Source organism: Meles meles, chromosome 18 (assembly GCF_922984935.1).
Source record: "Meles meles chromosome 18, mMelMel3.1 paternal haplotype, whole genome shotgun sequence".
NCBI lineage: Eukaryota > Metazoa > Chordata > Mammalia > Carnivora > Mustelidae > Meles > Meles meles.
In genome coordinates this window covers 8,186,068-8,206,880 of record NC_060083.1, presented here as the reverse complement: position 1 = coordinate 8,206,880, position 20,813 = coordinate 8,186,068, and the positions used below count along the sequence as shown (strand labels likewise).

The following is a 20,813-nucleotide window of genomic DNA, read 5'->3' as shown; positions in this document are numbered from 1 at the left end:
GTGGCTCAGTGGGTTAAGTGTCTGCCTTCAGTTCAGGTCATGATCTGGGGGACTTGAGCCAGCCCAAGGTCCCTCAAGGGTCAGGCTCCCTGCTTAGCAAGGAGCCTGCTTCTCCCTCTCCTCCTCCCCACCATTCGTGCTTTCTTGCTCTCCCCAAAAATTAAAATCTTAGGGAATAGATATCCAATGGAGGAATTCCTGCAAAGTCAGTACTGGATAAACATTTGTTCTCTCAAGGGTCTCTTGAGTTACTGAAGCCCCCAGAGGGAAGCAAGGAGCCCATGAGATAAAGCAAGTGAACGTGTCCAGGAAGTAACAGGTGACTCAAATGTGTAGGATTGGGTGGTTCTGTGGTCCCCGGACGGAGAAGCTGTTTCCAGAAAGGCCGGTCCCAGGAGTTCAACTCGTGATGCTCTTACAGGAAGCCCCCCCAGCACATTATGGATCTTATTAACTAGATACCCACTGGCCACACGGGGTTCCTTACATTTCAATGAATTAAAATCAAATATAGTAGAGAGCTCAGTTTCTCGGTTCCACTAACCATATCTCAAGTGTTCAAGGGTCCCATGCGGCCAATGGCTACCATGTCGGACAGAGACAATCGATGAACTTTCCACTGGACAGAAGTGATGGAAGGTATGGAGGTGGGATTATGTCACCAGCGGCTGCACCCCTAGCCTCCACGATGGCAGCTGGAGCAGACTCAATGCCCATTTGTTGAATAAATGGGTGAATGGTCAGTCACTCAGGGTGTCCTCAACACTCACCCTACCCTCGGACAGCTTCCCATACTGGGAGTTCCGCTCTCCCTTCTTCTGGACTCGGTTTTGTTAAGTTAGATTTTTCTGGGAAACTGCCCACTTTTTCTGAGTGTTCAAAAACACTGGTGTAAAACCGTTCATTACGCTCTCTTAGAACACTAGGCTGTACCTGTGCTCTTCTTTTTGTCTCTAACGTGGCATATCTGGGTATTCTTTTTCCTGATTAGTGCTGCCTCAAGGTGCCTCTTTTGATCATCTCTTCCAAGAACGGGTTCTGATGCTGTCGGTCATGTCCCCCTCATTTCCTGTTTTAATTTCTGCATCTGTATTCCTTAATCCTACAACTCATAGGAGTCTTTGGATTCACTCTACTGTTCTTTGAACTGCAAGCTCATTCATTTTCCATCTTTCTTCTAAATATTGTCCCTCTACACCTACAACTTTTTGTTTTAAGATTTTATTTTCAAGTAATCTCTAACACCCAACATGGGGCTCGAACTCACGACCCTGAGATCAAGAGTTGCACGTTCCATCCACTGAGGCAGGCGGCTGCCCCCGTCTACAATTTTTGGTCGAAAATAATTTCACTGTTGTTAGTTTCTAAGTTCTATGTAATTTAGATTTTTCAGCAATTTCTTCTTTGGCCCAACAATTACTCAGAAATGTGCTTTACAATTTCCGGTCACAATGGAACATGCTTATCCAATATATATTTTTAAAAATTTGAGATAATCATACAGCATATTTTGATGTGAAAATACCTACGATTTTTACAGGTGACAAAGCCACCAGACAACAACATGGTTCACTGCCTGCATTCTTAACTGAAGAAAAGGCTGTATCTCAGTTTTCCCACCCAATTCATAGATGCCCTACATGCCCTCCACAGACTTCCAGGATTCAATGTAGTTCAAGTAGTGAGCATTTTATTTTACCTTTTAAAGATTTATTTATTGGGTGCCTGGGCGGCTCAGCTGGTTACGCATCCGCCTTTGGCTAGGTCATGATCCTGAGGATCCCGGGATCTAGTCCTGCGTCAGGATCCCTGCTCACTGGGGAGTCTGCTTCTCCCGCTCCCTCTGACCCTCCTCCCCGCTTGTGTGCTCTCTCTCGGTCTCAAATAAATAAATCTTTTTTAAAAATTTAAAATAAACATTTATTTATTTATTTTGGAGAGAGACAGGGGAGGGGAAGAGGGAGAGAATCCCAAGCAGACTCCCCGCTGAGGGCGGAGCCTGACTCTGGGCTCCATCTCATGGACCCTGAGATCATGAATTGAGCCAAAACCAAGACTTGGATGCTCAAGCAACTGAGCCACCCAGGCACCCCAAGTGGCATGCTCTTTAATCTCAACTGTTGTAAAGCACAACATGGGCACAATGTCGAATATTAAGAAGGCACATAAAAATATATAGCAGGCTTCCTTGTCATCTCCGTGACAAGTGGATGATTTTTTTCCTAATACCCCCCTTTTCTCTGATGATCTGCTCTTTTGCAAGTATCCCCTCTCGGGACCTACGAATTCTCCCCAACTTTGCACAGACACTAACCCAAGCCTCTCCATCAGGAGTCAGCAAACTGTGGCCCCCCTGACTGCTGGTCTGTTTTCGTACAACCCCCGAGCCAAGAATGGTTTGTATATTTTTTAAGGGCTGTCAAAGAAGACAAAGAGAAGCTGTGACGCACCGTCTGTGGTCTGCAAAGCCTGAACTCTTTACTATCCGGTCTTTTGCAGAAGTCTGCGGATCCCTGCTCTCCATCACGGGGCCGATAACGACCCAGCTGCAGCCTCGGTTCCTCCACACAGGCTCTGGTTTCCAGCTCTCTCTCCCATTTCTCTCCTCTGGGGATTTCCTCTCTTCCTTGTCAATTCGGCTCTGCATCAGCATTTGAGGGACGGGCTGTGATATTTTATCTCGCGTTTCGGGACGTGTGTAGTAAGATGCACGAGTGTGCATGGGTGAACGCTATCTCAGCGTTCTGGCCAGAGCCAGAAGAACAAATCTCCTCTTCCTTTATTTCTGCCTCCAGAAATTATCTTCATGTTGACCAAAAGCTCCCTCTGGCTGGGCTGAGAGATGGTCCTGCTTAGGATCAGGGACCCAGCACGGAACTGGAGGACACAGAAGGACTGAGGAGCACTGGGGGGCACCTGCTAGCACTCCGGAGTGCAGGGTAACCCCAAAGATAAGGGGGAGGCCTGGGTGCTGAGAAAAGATGGGAGACAAGGCATGGTGTTCAGTTACGTCTGCTCAGGCAGGATTGGAGCCGGGGGGACCCTGGGGCCCAGAGGCTGGTTGTGCAGCAGCAGGGGTCCTAGACTGGAGGGGCTGGGGTGGCTGATGGCGAGGCTGACACTGACATTCCTGAGTGTCACAGTGGGTGGTGACAAGCGCAGCAGAACAAGAGACGGAGAGAGGAGACGGAGGACAGAGACTGGCTGAGAAGAAGAAACCACGCGCCGGGTTTGAGCTCATACGCGATCACAGGGAAGGGGCCTCCAGGCTCCGGTGGCTCCTGCTGCCTCCCACCTTGGCCCACCTGCCGCCCGCTCTGCCCAATCCCTTCCCTGCAGCTGAGCTGGAGCGTGAACCAGATCAGGTTCCTGGTGCCTTGCAACTCTCAGAGGCCTCAGCAGAAACCCAAACTCTTTACGGGGGGCCTCGCATGCTCTGCGTCCGGCTACCCTGGCAGCCATTCTCTGCGCCGGCTCCAGACATCCACCCTTCAGTTTCCTCAATGGCCAGTGTGACGCTTCTTCCTGCCCCTCTTGGCTCACGTGTTCCCTACTCCTCCCCCAGAACCCCGGGTCAATGTCACTTCCTCGAGGACCTCCTCCCGGTGTCCCATGAACTGTGCTGGGGCTGTCCCTCCCACGGCCCCACAGTGCCCCCTTCTTCAGTCATGATTCAGGTCCTCGGACACAGTCTGTCTCCACCACGGGCCCCCGAGGGTCCAACACAGGGGCTGCGCCGGTCCAGCCCCGTCCCCAGACCCTTTTTTTAAAAAAATATACATACAAATGAATCAATGTATCGACTATCGGGAAAGGACGAGAAGAACCAATAAGAAAGGCAAAGCGGGAACAGCCGACACAGAGAGAGAAACTGAGAATGTGCGTCAAGGAAGCCCAAGGGAGAGAAGATTCCAAAGGCGCCGATCGAGAGACACTGCACAGACGCCAGGAGGCCGGACAGAAGCTTCTGGGCTGGGGGTCCTTCGATGCGACGGTTTAGCAGCCGGGCACGTGGGCCTCCTAAGATCACTCCTAATACAGCAATTCCTCCGTAAGGCGGCAACGACTCTATCTCAGACACTGCTGAGTCGCACAACACGTGCCACAGGAGAGGTGACACAGGCACCCCGACACCCGCGACAGCCGGAAACGCAGAGAGCGAGCACCTCGATGTCAGGGGCTCAACTGGCTCCCGGCCGGTGATGGGCAGGGCTCTAAAGGTGAGTGACAGGTACGTTTTTTATATTTTCAAGCCTTTTGGAGCAAACGGGGGCCCTCTGGCCGTGACATTTCAGCAGGTTTCGCTAAATGGGTGTGCACGGACGTCAAGTGAGGAAGTCCTCTGGAGACGGCAAGTGACAGTGACAAGCCGAGGCCAGCGCAGCCTTTGGGATGCTCCTGGTCAGAGAGCAGGTGTTCACAGACCTTCCCACACGGCAACGCTTTCTCTTTAAGAGTCTGGCCTTCTTGGAGCCAGGCCATGGCTCTGGCACCTTCCTTGAATGGAGTCTCTCTTCTCCGGAGGATGTTTCGGGAAGAGTGACCAACCTCGTTCTGAAGCCAGGGAGGGCTGAGCCGCGCCGTGCACAGAATACGTGCACACGTGTGTGTGCAAGCGCCTGTGGGTGCGGGAGCCAGCCCCGGAATCCAGGTGGGACCCCCCCCCCCCCCAGCTCCACCTCGTCCCCTTTCTCTGCACCTGCGTGGCCGGTGCAGAGGGGATCCCGGCCCCTGACACAAAGTGGGGCTTCTCAGGGGCGGGGGCCCCAGGCTCGCTGGGACTCGAAAACAGGGATACAGAGCTTGACTCGGTTTTCTCTTCTCTTTCTCCTTCCTCCTTCCCTCCTTTGCAGTCTGTATGGCAGGAACTTTCAGAGACCAGAGTGGATCGGCAGGTGTACTGCGCGGGCACAAGGATCGGATGGTGGCCTGGTTTCACCCGTGCCCTCCCCTGCCCTGAACCCCAGACGTACTTCCTCTCCCACTCCAGCAAAAGCGCCAGAGATAAAGAATCATTAACACAAGTCGCCACCACACAGAAGGCGATTTGCCTTTCCTTCAAGACAGAGGCAGGGAACAGCCTCCAGCCCTGGAGACACAGGAAAGTGACTGCGGCCTAGAGGTCGCAGCAGGAGACCATGTGGCGGGAGGGAATAGTATTCAGTCATGTGTTGGGGGGGAGGGGAGAGAGAGAGAGAGAGAGAGAGAGAGAGAGAGAGAGGACTTCCTTCTTTTGCCTCAGAGTGGAGCGTAAACCTCAGGGGGTCTGCTCCCCTGTGCCCCAGCTACGGAGATGTGTGACATTTCAGAACGAGGAAAGACAGCTGAACTTCTGGGAACCTGCCAACTTCTGAACAATGAAGGCTCTCTGCCCCCACCCCGGGCACAGAAACACCTGGCGAGGCTCCCGACCATGACCATGGCACCCCTCCTGCCGAACCCCGCGCGCTCCCGTGTGCCGCGCTGCCCGTCCCACACCCGGGTGCCCCTCTCAGGGCCAGGCACGGGCGCCGGAGGCCCAGTCGTGGAAAAAAAATGGCCATTTCCTTTGGTCAGTCTACCAGATGGGGATTACTCAACCACTTACAATATTTACAAGTCCAGCTCGTGCCAATTAAAGAAAGATGCGGGAAAACCAACTCCTTTCAGCCTGGGAAGGCACATGAAACGCAGTTCTCTGCAGAACGGTGCTGTGTTTTCTGAAGAGTGTTCATCGGGATTCATGGCCCGAATTTTTTCCAGTGAAACACTGGAAACCTGCAAAGTAACGGGCACTGTGCTGCCAACGCATCTGCCCTGGGTGAGGGAGGTCACGGCTCTTGGTGCTTGAGGAGGAGGGAGGGGAGGCAGAGGGAGGGGAAGGAGAGGGGGAGGGGGGAGGAGGAGGGGAGAGGAGAGAGGGGAGGAGGGAGAGACGGAAGAGAAGGATGAGGAGGGAGGGGAAGGGGAGAACAGAAGGGAAAGGGAGGGGGAGGAGGAGACAAGGAGGAAGAAGAGACGGAGGAAGAGGAGGAAGAAGGGAATGGGGAGGAAGAGGAAGGGGAGGAAAAAGGAGAGGAGGATGAGGGAGAAGTGGTAGAAAAAGAAGGAAGGGGAGGAGGAGGAGCAGGGGGAGGAGGGAAGGGGAGGAAAAGGAGCAGGAGAGGAAGAAGGGGAGGAGGAGGAGGAGGAACATGGACTGTCTTCTTGGGAGAGTGAGAGCAGACAGCACAGACCACTTCCCCCTCGGCGCTCAGCTGTAGGGATGCAGGGCTAAGCACGGTGGGAGAGCAGGGGTGCGGGGTAGCAGGGAGGGGCATGCAAAGGGCTGTGTTATCTGAAGTCTCCTGATCTGATCACAGGAGAGCAGCACTGGCTGCTTGCGACTGTCCCTACACCGTTCGCTCCTGCGATCACCTCTCCCATGACAACAGCCTCCAGCGCTCCAGCCCAGACATCTAGGAAAGACCCCCACGGCTGGCTGGGTTTTTCCCCAGGGGCGCCTGTTGACAGGTGACATTTGCTTATGCATTAAGCAGTGGGTTCTCCCTGATCAAACAGATTTCTTGCAGCAGACTCCTGAGCTGAGGTGGAGAAGGAGCCAGAGAAAAGACAAAACTGGAATATTTGTTTTCTAAAGTTCATGTAAATGTTCCCTTTAATCCCATTACTGGGCAAATAAGCTGAGAAAAGAGTAGACACCCAGCAGAGAAGGTGAACATATTTACATTCTGAGCGTCGGATGGAGGGCACAGAACGGCGGGTGCCCCTGGGACCCCACGCGGGAGCTGGGTGCGAGGCGGCACGGGGTGGGCTCCCCAACAGCCTTCTTGCCCACAGCCTGGAGCTCAGCGGGCCCAGGAGACGGGCACGGACAGCCGCTCCCCTCCCCTGCCGCTCTGCTTTCCCGCTGCAGTTCCGCAAACAGCGCTTCCATTAAGAACCTGAGCATAAGTCGTCTTCTGTTCTGACTCTGGTTCTGTTCTCACCTGGCACTCAACACATCCCCGGGGTTTCTTCTCTCCTTTGGAGGGTGAACCCTCCTGGGCAGCTCTGGTGGGCTCCGTCCCCTCAACAGACCTCCCGTCCCCCTCTCCCTTCTGCTTCTGCCCTCCGCCCCCCTGTCATCCTCTGCAGGGACACAGCCTGGAACCCTCCATGGACGCCGCTTCCTCTAGGCCGGCAGCTCACTGCCCCTGGAGCCAGAGACACTCAGGCCGAGGTCCTTAAGCCCCCTCCACCCTTCAATGCCTGCGTTAGATGTTAATATTCCTTCCGTTAGGCCGGACGATCTGCGGCAACAGGGATGGTGCGGTCTGGTGTGGGGGCAGCGGTGCCGGCCCGGGGAGTCGGGGAGGCCCCATCTCCACACTCAGTTCACCCTCTGTGAAAGCCCCGAATACCGACTTCCTAGGTGCGTGGGGAGGACTCAGCAAGATGAGGTGCGGGAGGCTCCCTGGGCGAATCCGGCAGCCCTTTACCGGCAGAGCGATAACACTGATCATTCCTGCGCCCGGACCCGCCGCCCGAGCAGGGGGCCTCTGAGCAGCACCTGCGGCACAACGTCCCGGAGAGAGCCAGGCTCACCGCCTGACGACAGAGCCCAGATGCCATTCATCCCCGCAGAGAAGGGAGAGGAGCAGAACCAGAGGGGACACCTGGGTGGCATTCCGTGCAGACATGGAGTCCCGTTCCAGCCACAGCTGGGTCGTGATGATGGGTGTCCAGGTCAGAGCGGGGGCAGGACCGAAGGCCCGAGGACTTAGAGACATACAAACCAAACCCAAGGGGAACCTAGAAGGCCCGCAGAAAGCCTGACTCCGAAGCCGTGCCGGGCCCTGGAAACCCATCGGCCCTGCGGGCGGTGGGGGACACTGGGCACCCCAGCGGTGCCGGCACAAGGCATCACGAGTAACGGCAGCGTGGCAAGAACGGAAGGAACACAGAGGAAAGGCAGCTGTCACGCTGCTAGGCGTACGTGGGCTCAGAACGTGCCATGCCCGGGTCCCGTGCTGTTCCCGCCAGGAGTCAGCGCGGCGGGCAAAGCAACAGTTCTCCCCCTGCTTTGCAGGTTGAGGAAGTGGGGGCTCAGAGGTCAGCCCTGCCCTGCCCTGACGGGAGCCCCAGGAAGGCCACGGGCCTCCCTGGGAGGGAGCCCCGTGGGGCTGGGCCTGGCCAGGGACCGGGCTCACCAGGGGACCCAACCCCGGCGACCGTGGGAGGCCGTGTCTGTGATGCTAAGCGACAGACTCAGAGAAACACACGAGAAGGCAAAGGACTGACCTGGAATTAGCCTGCGCTTTGGTTCTGATCGAAAACCAAGAAAATTTAGATGAAACAGATCTTAACGTTGCCTTGGCATTCATGTCACCCTGAGTGTCTGTCTCCGCCTTTGCACAGGATCACAGCCCCAGGACAGCACCCTGAGCCCACGTGACCAAACCCTCGTGACCAAACCCTGGCTCCTTGGGAAAGACGAGCTTCCTGAAGGTACTGTGCTCTTGTCCGGAGCGGCTCTGGAAGGGGCAAGCCCGGACTCCCATGAGGGGGTCTGTCCCGGATCTGTGTTGGGGTGACGAGGGGAGGGGAGAGGGGCACCTTCCTTACCCTGCCCTCTGAAGTTCCAGGCCCCATCTGGGGACAGTCCGTCTCCCTGGTCCCCAGGCTGCCACCCCATCTCAATGCGGACAAGAGGCACTGCGCCGCGTCCACAGAGAACCTGGAAGAACGTCATTCTGGAGAGAAGGCCGGAGACCGTCGGGAAGGAGGATGGTGTGGGGAGACATCTGGGGGCCAGAGAGACGGAGCAGCCCCGGCAGGAAGCGGGAATGGGGAAGGTGGCCTGACAGGGGTGGGGGATGGGGCGAGAGAGGGACTTGCCTCGGAACAGGAAACTGAAAGGAATTAAGACTACCATAGCCAGGAGGAGCTGGATGCAGGCCTAGAGGAAGGCGGGTTCCGGGCTCCCGGCTCCAGGGACCAGACCTCTGCCTCACTGGGCATCACGGTTCTCTGTCACAGCCACGAGGCCCCTGTGAGGCCAACACCTGACGTTTGCTTGCGACAAGACAGCGCATGTCACCATCCAGGGCACATCATGTCGCAACCAAGGGGTCAGACCTGTGGGTCGGGCTGTTCTGATGGGCGGCCGACCCTGGGCAGATCTGACCACAGGTAAGGGTGTGGTCAAGAGAGCAAGATTTCCCCGCACCAGAACCTTCTGTGGGTCAGGTTCGATGGGTGCAAAGACGTGTGGGGCTCTGCGTGGGCCCCAGGTCTCAGGAGAGGGGCAGAAAGTCAGCCTCACCCCCTGCCCACCTCCACAAAACAAAACAAGAACACTCGGCCGATGACAGCGCTCCTCAGAGAGTATGCACAAATTCCGCTCGTCCCGCTGCTCCCTGCACAGAAGGTGCCGACGAGTTCTTCGGCCCCATCTGTGTCCCGAAAGCATTACTCAGTTCGCTCCCCCGATGTCCATTGGGTCCCGCAAATCACGATCCAACAGCAGAACTCCGCTGTAGAGAGACGACCCCTCCCATCAGCCATCAAAAGCCGCCTCTCTTGAGTCGTCAGGTCAATAATTTAATGCCCGCTCTCGGGCGCATCACTACTGGCTAAGAGATAGCCCCTCACTGTGCTGCGGGGTCCCCCGGGAAATCGAGGCTGTCTGGAATGTGGCAGAAATTCAAGTGCCTTTGAATTTCAGTCAGGAACTCTGTTATGGATATCTTGTTTTGACAATTCCCTCTTCACTAAGTGTCAAAAGATTTCTGGATGGCTCTACCCGGGCTACGGATTCAGCATCACGAACCCCTCCGTTTGTGCTGTTTGCGCTGGGAGACGTCACCTGGCATCAATTAGGGAGACCGGGCCGGGCGACCGGAGGGGGCTGCGGCCCAAGTTCTAAGTCAGGTATAGAAAGGCCAGGCACGGAGCTACGGCCGTCAAGAGGCTACTTTTTTTAATATAGCAGATGCTGGGCCCTCTGATTTTTTTTTTTTTTAAGTAAATCATGTGACCGAGGTGTGGAAGTGCACTGAGTGGTATATTTGAACTGAGGCTCTGAGTTCCAAACCTCAGGAGAACATCCCCCTGGGAGGAGTGGGGACAGCCACGTGAGGCCCCCCGGGCTCTCCTCTCAGGGAACCGCAAAGCTTGGACCGAGCAGAGTTGGGGCTCAGTCGCCACAATGGTGACACCGTGGACGGGTGGCTGACAAAATGGGCCCGGAGGTCCCCGGCTGGGCGGTGCTTCCCACTCTTTCTGGCTCAGTTACCTCTTAGAATCTCGTGAGTCACCTGACAGCGTTCAAACAAACGACACGTTCTTTAACCTACACGAGCCAGAGCCCTTTCCTCTGACCTTTTTTTTTTTTTTAAAAGATTTTATTTATTTGACCGCAAGAGAGAGAGAGATCACAAGTAGGCAGAGGCAGGCAGAGAAAGAGGGGGAAGCAGGTTCCCGGCTGAGCAGAGAGCTCGATGCGGGGCTCGATCCCAGGACCTTGAAATTATGACCTGGGCTTAAGGCAGAGGCTTAACCCACTGAGCCCCCCCAGGCGCCCCTTTTCCTCTGACTGCTAACTGGGACCTTTCAGGAAAGAGATCATCAGCAAAATTATTCATCTCTAATTATTTGGGAACGTGGAAGGGCGATGCAAGGAAATAGCTCGCCAGCAAGTGGCCTTCTCAGACACTCTCGCAGTCACGCCTCCAGTGACGTCACAGACGATCTCAGGGTAACGCCATCGGTGCTGTCCTGAAGAGACAAAGCGAACAGGAGACGCGCGGGGGTTCTGGGGCAAGAGGTACTGGGAGCAGAGGTCGGGGCAGAAGAGCCCCCCCTCCTGTCAACGAGGCGAACAAGAACCCCTTGGATGGGGTGAGCGAGTTGCTTGGAGCCTTTCCCTTGGGGACCCCTCCTGCCCCAGAGCGCACCGTGGACGGGCCCGTGGAGGGTGTGGGTCAAGCAGATCCACGCTGTGGACGCACACCGTTCCGGCCACCACTGCGCTCCTAACGAGAGCCACGTCTGTCCCCGTGAGCGGTGCTAGGCACTCTATCTTCATCACGTGCGTGACAGGCTGATGGGCTCGGTAAATGTTTGATCGACAAGACAACAGAAGGCTCCCACTCTTGGGTGGTCAGGAAGGTGAAAACAATACCCAGAGCCTCCAGATTCTACTTCTCTACAACAGATTTTGATTGAATTTTTACAAAGATCTTATTTATTTTCTTGAGAGAGAAAGAGAGAGCATGAGCAGGGGGGAAGGCCAGAGGGAGAGGGGGAAGCAGACTCTCCACCGAGCAGGGAGCCCGATGCGGGGCTCGATCCTAGGACCTGATCATGACCCGAGCTGAAGGCAGACGCCCAAAAGAGCCACCCAGGCACTCCTGGATTTCGATCTATTTAACAAACATCAGTCGACCGATCTATAGAGTGCCAGGCACTGTTCTAGTCACTGGGGATAGGGCAGTGAACAAGAAGACATTTTAAAATCCCTGCCCTCACTGAGCGTCTATTTACGCCTGTGTGTGCTCACACGCATGTGTGCACCTGCCTGTGCCTGACTGCTGGGAAGGTACGGCGGGTGAAGACAAAACCCAAAATTAGAAAATGACATCGTGTACTCAGAGGTGCAAAGTGCTACTGAGAGGTGAAAGCTGGCCTGGCGGCTCAGAGGCACGGATCCCCTCCCTCCGGCTCTAGGGGGAAAGGCGGGAGGGAGCGCTAACTAATACTCTCCAGAATCCGGCCATCCCGCAGTGGGATCTGGAAACGCGCTGTGGGTCAGATGAGTGTGCCTTCCTACGGGGCATCAGGGAAGGGCCACCGGTGAACGCGAGTGACAGGTAAGGTCAGCAACAACGCGTGACGGAAGTCGGCTGGAACGATGGGTGATGTCGCGACACGGGGATACAGAAAGCGGACTGATTAGGGAGCGCAGAGAAAGGTGGGCTGGCAAGACCAATCTTGTCAGGGGGTCCCCGGCACTTTCCAGGACGGGGCGCCCTGGTTGGCAAAAGCTGGAAGCCACACGGTCTCAGGAGACGTGTGGTTTAACACGTGGTCTGACATGAAGGGGCCACACACGGCTTCTCCGATGGCGGCGGTTCCCCGCATGGCCCGTTCTGACAGCTCTGTGCCCAATGAACATCAGAAACGGATGACTGCCGCCTTTGGCGGGGGTGCGGTTCACTTTCAAGTAGTGCTGCCCCAACCCCCCGCTGCTGCTTGCTAAAATCTAAAGTAAGTCCACGCTCTAGTGGCAGGAGGAGGAGGAGGGAGTAAGTGCCAGGCGTCACCAGAAGTCTGGAAGAATCGGGGTGAATGCATTTCAGGGGGATCGCTAGTACCACTTCTGGGGCGTAGGGTGGACAGCCACTCTGCCAACCCCGTGGCTGCGTCTGTCCCCCGATCCTATCCCCCAACCTCAGCGCTCCTCTGGCCTCCAAGATGACATAGGCCATGTACAGCCAAGAGCCATAGAGAAGAAAGGTGACTGGTAAGAGCCATGGGAAGAAGAAGAAAGAAGGGCTGGAGAGAGCCGCCCGAACAGTCCTTTCCTTGGAAGAGCGGAGCCTTTTCCCAAAGAGTCAGAACATACATCATGGTCCCTCGGTTTGGCTGCAGAGCCTGTCCCTGTCATTGACACAGAAACATGAGCTCCAGTGTGCTCCGAAGGTCATCCCTACTTTCAAATGGTCACCAGTAAGCCATGTGAAGCTTGCTGGCCCCCTGACTTCCAGCACGGTGGGGGGGGTGTGTGTGTGTGTGTGGCTTCCCAATTGTGAGGCCAAGTGACAGACGGGAGAACGTACATGTATGTACAAATACAGGGTCCAGTTTAACACGGGGAGCGGCAGTATGGGCTGAGCCATCGGCCTGCCCTCATTCACACCATGGCTCTGGGGAAGGGAGCCCATCCATCCTCGGTGCCTAAAATCAGGGGGACACTAGCCCTTAGCTCCCATAGCTGCCATGGAGACAGAACAAGGAGGGATGCTTAGTGCCGAGCACGCTCCCCAGCCCACGGCACGTACTCAATGGACATCGGCTGCCCTGACTCCTGCTGGAAACTGTTCTGGCTACAAAAGGGGCCTTCACAGTCTGCACTCTTCGAACGGAAAACGCTCCGGTCTGCATCCTGTCTGCAAGTCGCTCTGGCTGCCAGCGCCGCCGTATCTGCCCACCACACGACACCAACACCAGGAGGAAGGGGGACCCCTGAGAAGGATGGGACCACCCTCCGTCACTTTCAAGCACGCTACCGCAAACAGAGATTTAGAAATGTACACTCGTGCAAAATTCCCTCACAGCCTGGATGACTGTGTGAAAATGCCCATGTTAAGCAGCAGCTCTTTCTGCCCGCGGGTCCCGTCCCTGTGCTTTTTTTTTTTTTTTTTGCACCAAGGACGGCACAAGAATTCTTTCTTGGCCATTGGGTCCGGACCTCACCTCCGTTCCCAAGCTGCATCATATGGCGCCTAAACCTGGGGCTTTGTGTCTTTCCACCTGGGCTCGGAGCCACGGTGCACACTTGGTGAAAACTTTCTCTTGCCCTGCAGCGGGCTCTATGCTCAGCACGGAGTCTGCTTGAGATTCTCTCTCTCCCTCCCTCTCTGCCTCTCCCCCTGCTTGTGTGCACACGCATAAGCGTGTGCTCTCTCTCTCTCAAACTCTTTAAAAAAATACCCTCCTTAAGAGTACTTCCATAAAATGCAGTTCCTACTTGTCCCCAGAAGGGACCTATATCTTCTACCGAGAGCACCCTGATGATCTCCCGATGGCCTCCTCTTTGGGCCCTGGGCCACTCCCTTAACGACATCGCGAGAGGGAGATGCTTGGCTGCAGGGACAGGGTGAACGCCACCAGCCCCACCGTCAGGGGCAGGAAGAAGGTCTTCAGAACTGTGAGCCCCATGGGCATCGCAAGATGGATGGAGTCAGAACCACAGAGAGACCCAGAAGCTTGCCTGGCGCTGGGTCGTGGAAAATGGGCCTCTTCCCAGAAGCCGCGTCGGGGCTCACAGCTGGACAGGGGAAGTGTGCAGGAGCTACGGGGCCGGGCAGGTCACGAAGCCCTCATGCCCAACACATGGTGTGCTGCGGGCATGTGCCCACTATGGGGCGAAGGGCCTCTTCCCTCAGCAGCGCCATCGGCCATGACGCCACCGCCATTCATGTAATTCTTAAACACTTTTTCCCAGCCCCAGAGACGTGGGTCAGCCGCAGTCGGCAAACCAACCCAGGATCCGTATAACCTGACCTTCCCAGAGGGTGCCTGCTACTTCTGGAGTGTTCCCAGACTCAATGATGCCACGGATGAGCCAACTAAAGACAAAAGGATGAGACCCTGAGCCAGACGTTCTAGAATACGGCCAGCTTCAAGTGCTGAGCAAGGATTCTGTTGGCAAGAAGGATGGACGGAGAAGTATCTGAGGCCCGAGGATTCAGAGTGGAGAGAAGGGGAAGCCTGCCTGGGGTGCCGTCCATAAGAACGGGGGTTTATATCAGTTTTGGGGATAAGGCGGCCTAGGGAGGTCCTCCCCCGAAGGTGGTTCTTGTGAAAGAGGCTTCATGAGACTTGAAAGATACAGTCCGAGAAAGGCATCTTGATGACACAACCGAGTGTCCCAGGCCCCCTGTAGGCTGTTCCCGCCAACACCAGGTATGTGTCCGAGGTCAGGAGCCACACACAAAACAGACCTGCCCTTCAGACTCGTGTTGCGGGCACGGAAAATAAAAGGTGTTGGAGCATAACACAGTGATGTCATCAGCTTCTCCAGGCCCAGTCTTTTTGGAAACAAGTAGAACAGAGGATCCAAAATGTCAAATTTGGCTTTGAACTATTTGTTGACTTACACTGAACTTGGTCTTGTCAGATAACTTCGGCAACCATTTCAAGGCCAAACAGCAGAGCTGAATCACGACACGCTGCCGGTGCGAGGATCCAGTTTTCCCACCCTGGCCGCTGCCGCTCGGTGCGCCATGATCTCTCACACCTCCGTGCCTTGGCACGGGGCTGTTCACACCGCCCTGCAGCCCTCCACGGTTTCCACACACCCAACACGCAGACGCTGGCTTTTGGCCTCAGCTCAAAAACGTTCCCTCCCCAGTGACACCCCTCCTCTCCCGTGCCCAAGGCACCCAAGGCCTGCTTTTCCCTGGCTTCTGCCAAGGACTGTATCCCGAACACATACGTTCCAGAAGTTAGTTCCTCACTAGTGTAAACAATCGGCTGGGTTCGTGGAAAGCACAGCCCTTCCCTGATCGTCTGTAAATTCTTGAGAGGACTGGCGGGCCACGCACTGTCATGACTCGAGTCCCCATGATGCTATATCCACAGGTGCCCAGCACAGGTGTCATACGATGCACATTTTCTGCGTCACGCACTTGTGTTGTGGTGGACGGGAAAGCAGCTCGTCGTTTAGACTCAAATACTGATTGCGTGGGGGTACGGAGAGTGAGCAGCGGGGAATTCAAACGGCACTTTTACTTGGTGATAATTAATGTGGAGATGTTCTAGCAGCTGGACGCGTACTCCGCACAGACTAAGCCCGCAATGAGTATGTGTTGAATGAATGAATGAATGAATGAATGAATGAATGGAAGAGGATAAGCTATCCACAAAACGGGTTACTAGGGAGTGTTGGTTCTAAACAACTAAAGGGGATACAAGTACAGCTGGCCCTGCCAAACTCAAAATCAATATATTACCCCAAGTGGTGAATATCGGAATATAAAATTCCAGAAGAACATATTCTACTAGGTTCCTGCAAACAGATCCACGGTCACGTTCTCTCGAAATGCCGGGATTGTACCAGAGGCTCAGGGCTTCTTTTTAACGTGGAGGACTTGGACTCAGCTAAGTGGATACTCCGTATTGCACGAACAGCCTACATCTTACCCATTCTCTGTAACTTTCTATCCCTCTCTATTCGCAGACATTCCTGAGAGGGAATCACTAGAAGTGGCCTAACAACGGAGACGCCATGCTGGCGTTCCAAGCACTGTCACTCCTGCCTGATTGCTGGTGAGTCCGTCCCACCAGGGGGAGATGGTTCAAGAGGCGACTTCTGATCCCCGCCTCACACATCCTGAGTCCAGATCTCTGGAGGTGGGACCCGAGAAGCTGGTGGGTCACCAAGCCCTCCACCCCACCCTTCTGGCACTAACATTTGAGAACGGTGTCTTAGAAGGCAGAATCAAGAGCTCACCAGAAGTTCCCCAGCCCCTAAATTAAAAAGTCAACTATGAACACGCCAGGAAGGGCTGTGCTTTCCCTGGGCACTGGGAAGACAAAGGGATGGGGGTCCCCAGCTAGTAGGAAGGCCACTGTCCTAGGGGGCAAAGCAGGCACCCAATGACTTCCTGCTGATGGCAGGCACCCTGGCAAGGAAGGGGTATACAGCCGGGGATGTGTCTGATGTACAAAACTCACTAGCTGTCGCAAGGTCCCTGTCCCCGGCCAATAGGACCCTCGCCCCCATTTCTTCCCGACAGAGAGAGCTCTGCTCTGCGGAAGTCTGCGGGACCACAGCAGCAGGTGGGATGGCCAAGACTGCCTTGCTTCGAACACACGGAACCATCTCCACGACTGCCAGACTTTCCATTTACCATCGGGTTGACCCAGATGGTCTGCGCCGCTCGGCAACGTTGACTCTCCTCCCTCTAGGGGCCCGAGGGAAGGCCCAAGACAGAAAGAAGCACCAGTGAGGACAAGGACAGCAGGAAGGAGCTGGGATGATTCCAGCTTCCAACGCGGCGGCTGGAGGCAGACGGGGCTGCTGTGATGCTCACTCTCCCGCGTGGCGGGTCCTGATCTTGGCCAACGCCCGTATTTCTAGCACACCCGAAGAGCAAAGATTCACTGCCTGTAGGCACTGGGCACGTCGCGGTGGGGTGGTAAGTCCACCGGCAGCGCTGTGTCACCCACACGCAGGTCACCGCAGCTGCCAGCCCTCCCAGAGGGTGCCCCGGAGCTGGCCTGCTGGAGAGCTGGTTTCAAAGCTTGGGCAGCCCCTCTGTTAGCAGCCTTCCTCCAGCATGGTGGGTAAGGAAATGAGAGAGGGAATGTCTAATGATTAGTTCCTTATGGCTCTCACATTCTTGACGTGGATTCTTTACGCCCGCTGGAACGCTTCTGCATTCTTGATAGCAGGACCGTAATATAAGTCTCTTCCTTTCGGAGCGCTGTCTTTTATTGACACACTAAAATACCCTCGGAGCAAGAGATGCCCCCCCTCTCTGCACGCCCCTCCATCGCCATGGCCAAGCTCCCCTCGCCCGCCATTCCTTGGTCTCTTTCTAAGAATGCAATAAACATTTCAGCACGGTCCTTTCAATCCACATTATTTATAATATTCTGAACATCCATCGAGCCTGACTAGAACGCTAAGTAATAAATCAAACTTAACAACAACAAAAAGGAAAGGGGGGGTGCGGATCACCCTTTGGCAAGGCTAAAGCCTGAGCCGGTTCATTCCCCAAAGGGCTTAGTTATGTTAGGAAAAGTGAGATGGGGATGAGACTCGGGGTTTAGAATGACACCGAGGCAGGAACTGGAATCTATAGGCATAATCATAACTTTGTATAAATCTCAAACAAACCTACTTCTCTGCGGGTGTCATGAGGATAAATGAGATACGTGGGAAGCATTCGGGATACCTCGAATGAAACCAAATGGAGCCCAGTTCTCCTTTCTGGGTCCAAAAGGTCATCATCTTGGAATGAAGGGGCTAAAAGCCTTCCTCCTCTCCCAGAGTTCCAGTCTTTGCTCATTAATGTCCCCTCTACCAGTTTGGATGGGGGTGTCTGGGGGGAGTCCTGAAGTGAGACCCCAGAGGCCACCGTCGGGGCCATCCCCACCCCCGCCGCCACTCCCCCTCCCGCCCCCCCAGGACCAAGCCAGGCCACACACAGTCAGAGGTCTCTCCCTGGAAGGATTCTGCTCCAGCCTGGGGGGTAGGAGGCGGAACTTGTCCCCCACCCATACTGCCTGGCGCTATGCAGGTTTATACCGTCTGACTTTCTCCTCGCAGAGGCAGAATCTGGCTCAAGAGCTCGCTGATGATTTCAAAATTTATCTAAACAAACGTGGAGGCCAGCATCGGCTCTTGGCTAATTGCATAATTGGCCTGAGGCCTCGCTGCCTTGGCGACTTCCTGCTCATTCCGAATCTCGCCCTAGAAACCCAAGCCGCTCAGCCTCACCACGGAGCAGGCGTGTGTTTACGCGGCCAGACCTCAGCTTGGTGGCCCCGCGGGCGAGGAGTCTGACGTGCTCTGCGATCTGCTCTAAGTGGTCCCTGTCCATGGCTTCCGGGAGTGGGGGGAGCTGCTGTCTTTCTGGGCTTGCTCAGCGGCACGAGTGCGAGATGGGAGTCACGAGTCATGACCCACACGGAATCATCTCAGTCTCTTGCTGCTTCTGGAGAAATGACCAGAAGCTGCGGGTCATGGGACTTCTCTGCAAGAAAGCCACTTTTCCTATTAAGATGTCAAACTTGCCAAGGAGTCTGGCGGCTCTGCTACGCTGTCACTCTGCATTTTGACCTCATCTGTCCTTGTTCTACGACTGACGGGCCTTCCTGTCCTGATTTGTCATCTGCCTGCTGGACTGGGTGTCCGTTAAGGTCTCGACCAATGTTCTAGAAGGGCTCTGATACGGGCTTTGTTGTGCTCACCCACTTCTACCAGTAAGTGTCCCCCCCAAAACCTCAAATTTATGGATGATATCCATATTTGCTTTTAAAAAGGCCTGTAAAATTCAACTTTTTTTTCTTTTTTTTTTACAATATCCCTAGGTCACAGGGACCCCCAAAGTCTTTGTTATGTGACGACTACGGTCGGTGGTCTACTGAAATGTTTGCTTCTGACCGCAGACACCCTCTGTGCTAGGAGGACTGAGCGGCTGACCCAGATCTCTCGGGTCTCCTCCCTTGCAAGTGTCCACTCTCACTCCACGCTTCATGGGGACTCCTTTCCCTTGGCTCTCACCTCACCTCTCACCTCCTTGGCTCTCACCTCTCATCTCTGGGCTCTTCTACCCTCTGAGCTCCCCCTGACATTAAGCAGATGATCCCAGGAACCACTGCCGCTCTCTGCCTTTCCCACCTTCAACCGCTTAACACATGCTTTCGTCTTATCTTTACTCGGATGGGGTCAGTGACACGTAAGGAGTGTTGAAGCCCATGGCTTTGTAGCCAGACGGCCTGGGTTCAAATCCTGACTGCCCCACTCCCTGTCGGCGAGCTTCTTCACCTGTCTGGGCCTCACCCGCAGAACGGGGATAACAGTAGTATGTGCAATTGTTGGGTACGGTCCCTGTAATGCAGTATAGAGCTTGAAAAACCTCTGCTTTCCCAGTTACAAAGGCTTTACCAGACGTGTTTCATGGTGTGCCTACAGCCCCTTCCAATGGGCTCTGTTTTGATCGAGGTTCTGGCAGACGATGAGCCATGGTTATACTTCAGGATACTACCCATCGAGCCATAGTGACTTGGGCACACAGAGGTGGGACGATCCATGGGCTGGCCAGCAGCTTCTGACCCAGCACATGAAGCTGAGTTGAGTGAAAAGATTCTTTTCTCTTTTTGAACTAGGAAATAAGGACCAATGTGGACTTGCTAGGTGTCCTTATAATAAATCTACCTTTTTGGATGGTCATTAATAGGAGCAGGTCTCTGTTCTTTTGTGCCCAGCGGAAAGATCCGCCAAGGAACAAAAGCTTAATTCATATACAGCTCATCTATGTCACACTGCAGATACATGCACTTAAAAGACCAGATATTGACTAAGGGAACAAATTTCTAGTGGCAAAATTTGGGGTCATCAGCAAAATGGCTGGAAGGCCTTCTGTCCCTTTTGAAATAAACTTTTTAGGCTGTCAGTGAAATACCTAAGAATTGAACAAAATCGGTCTTAGCCCCCCCCCTTTTTTTTTTTTTTAAAGATTTTATTTATTTATTTGACAGAGAGAGATCACAAGTAGGTAGAGACGCAGGCAGAGAGAGAGGAGGAAGCAGGCTCCCCGCGGAGCAGAGAGCCCGATGCGGGGCTCGATCCCAGGACCTTGAGATCATGACCTGAGCCGAAGGCAGCGGCTTAATCCACTGAGCCACCCAGGCGCCCCCTTAGCCCCTTTTAATATCGACCCCAATTTCAAATCCAGATGCTACAACGTCCGTACATTTAATCAGGATGAAAGTCGTTTTTGTTTTTTGGTTGGTTTTTTTTTAATCAACACAGTTCACAGGTGAAAGTCTTCATGAGTTAAGGTGAGTACAGAGCAAACCCTTTCCTGGTTAACTTCCTTGTCACTCTGGAGAATGTCTCTACCAAAGCCTGGAGCTTTCCAGAGCGAGGGATGTGGGCGGAGGTATTAGAGAAGAAACAGCCGGAAATGACAGCTGAGGGTTAATGAGGGCCCATGATGGGGTCCGGGCGAAACAGAGAGAAGAGAGCCAGTCATCCTCCACCCATCAATAATGCACTCTAAGCCGGGTACCATGTTAGACGCTGGGAACAGACCAATGGTCAAGATGGATGCCATACCTGGCACCAGGGTATGCTAATGGGGGAGGCAGACATTCAAATAATCACACAGTGAAATCACCACACATCAGGTATGAATGTGACAAAAGAAACAAACAAGGTGTTGTGATAAGTATGTTAATGTGGTCAGATAAAGGCTCTAGTCACAAGACAAGGTTGGCAAAAACCAGCCCAGCTGGAGGGAGCAGTAAACACGGAACACGTGGGGATCTCATGGCATGGAGAGAAAGACACCATGGCTGGAACTGGCCAATGAGAAGGAGAGAAATCGAGA

General features: G+C 54.6%; 1 protein-coding gene across 2 annotated transcripts in view; it reads right to left on the bottom strand.

Moving 5' to 3' along the window:
- STX8 (syntaxin 8) overlaps positions 1-20,813 on the bottom strand; it is a 250,803-nt gene that overhangs the window by 4,669 nt on the left and 225,321 nt on the right. The window lies entirely within an intron of this gene.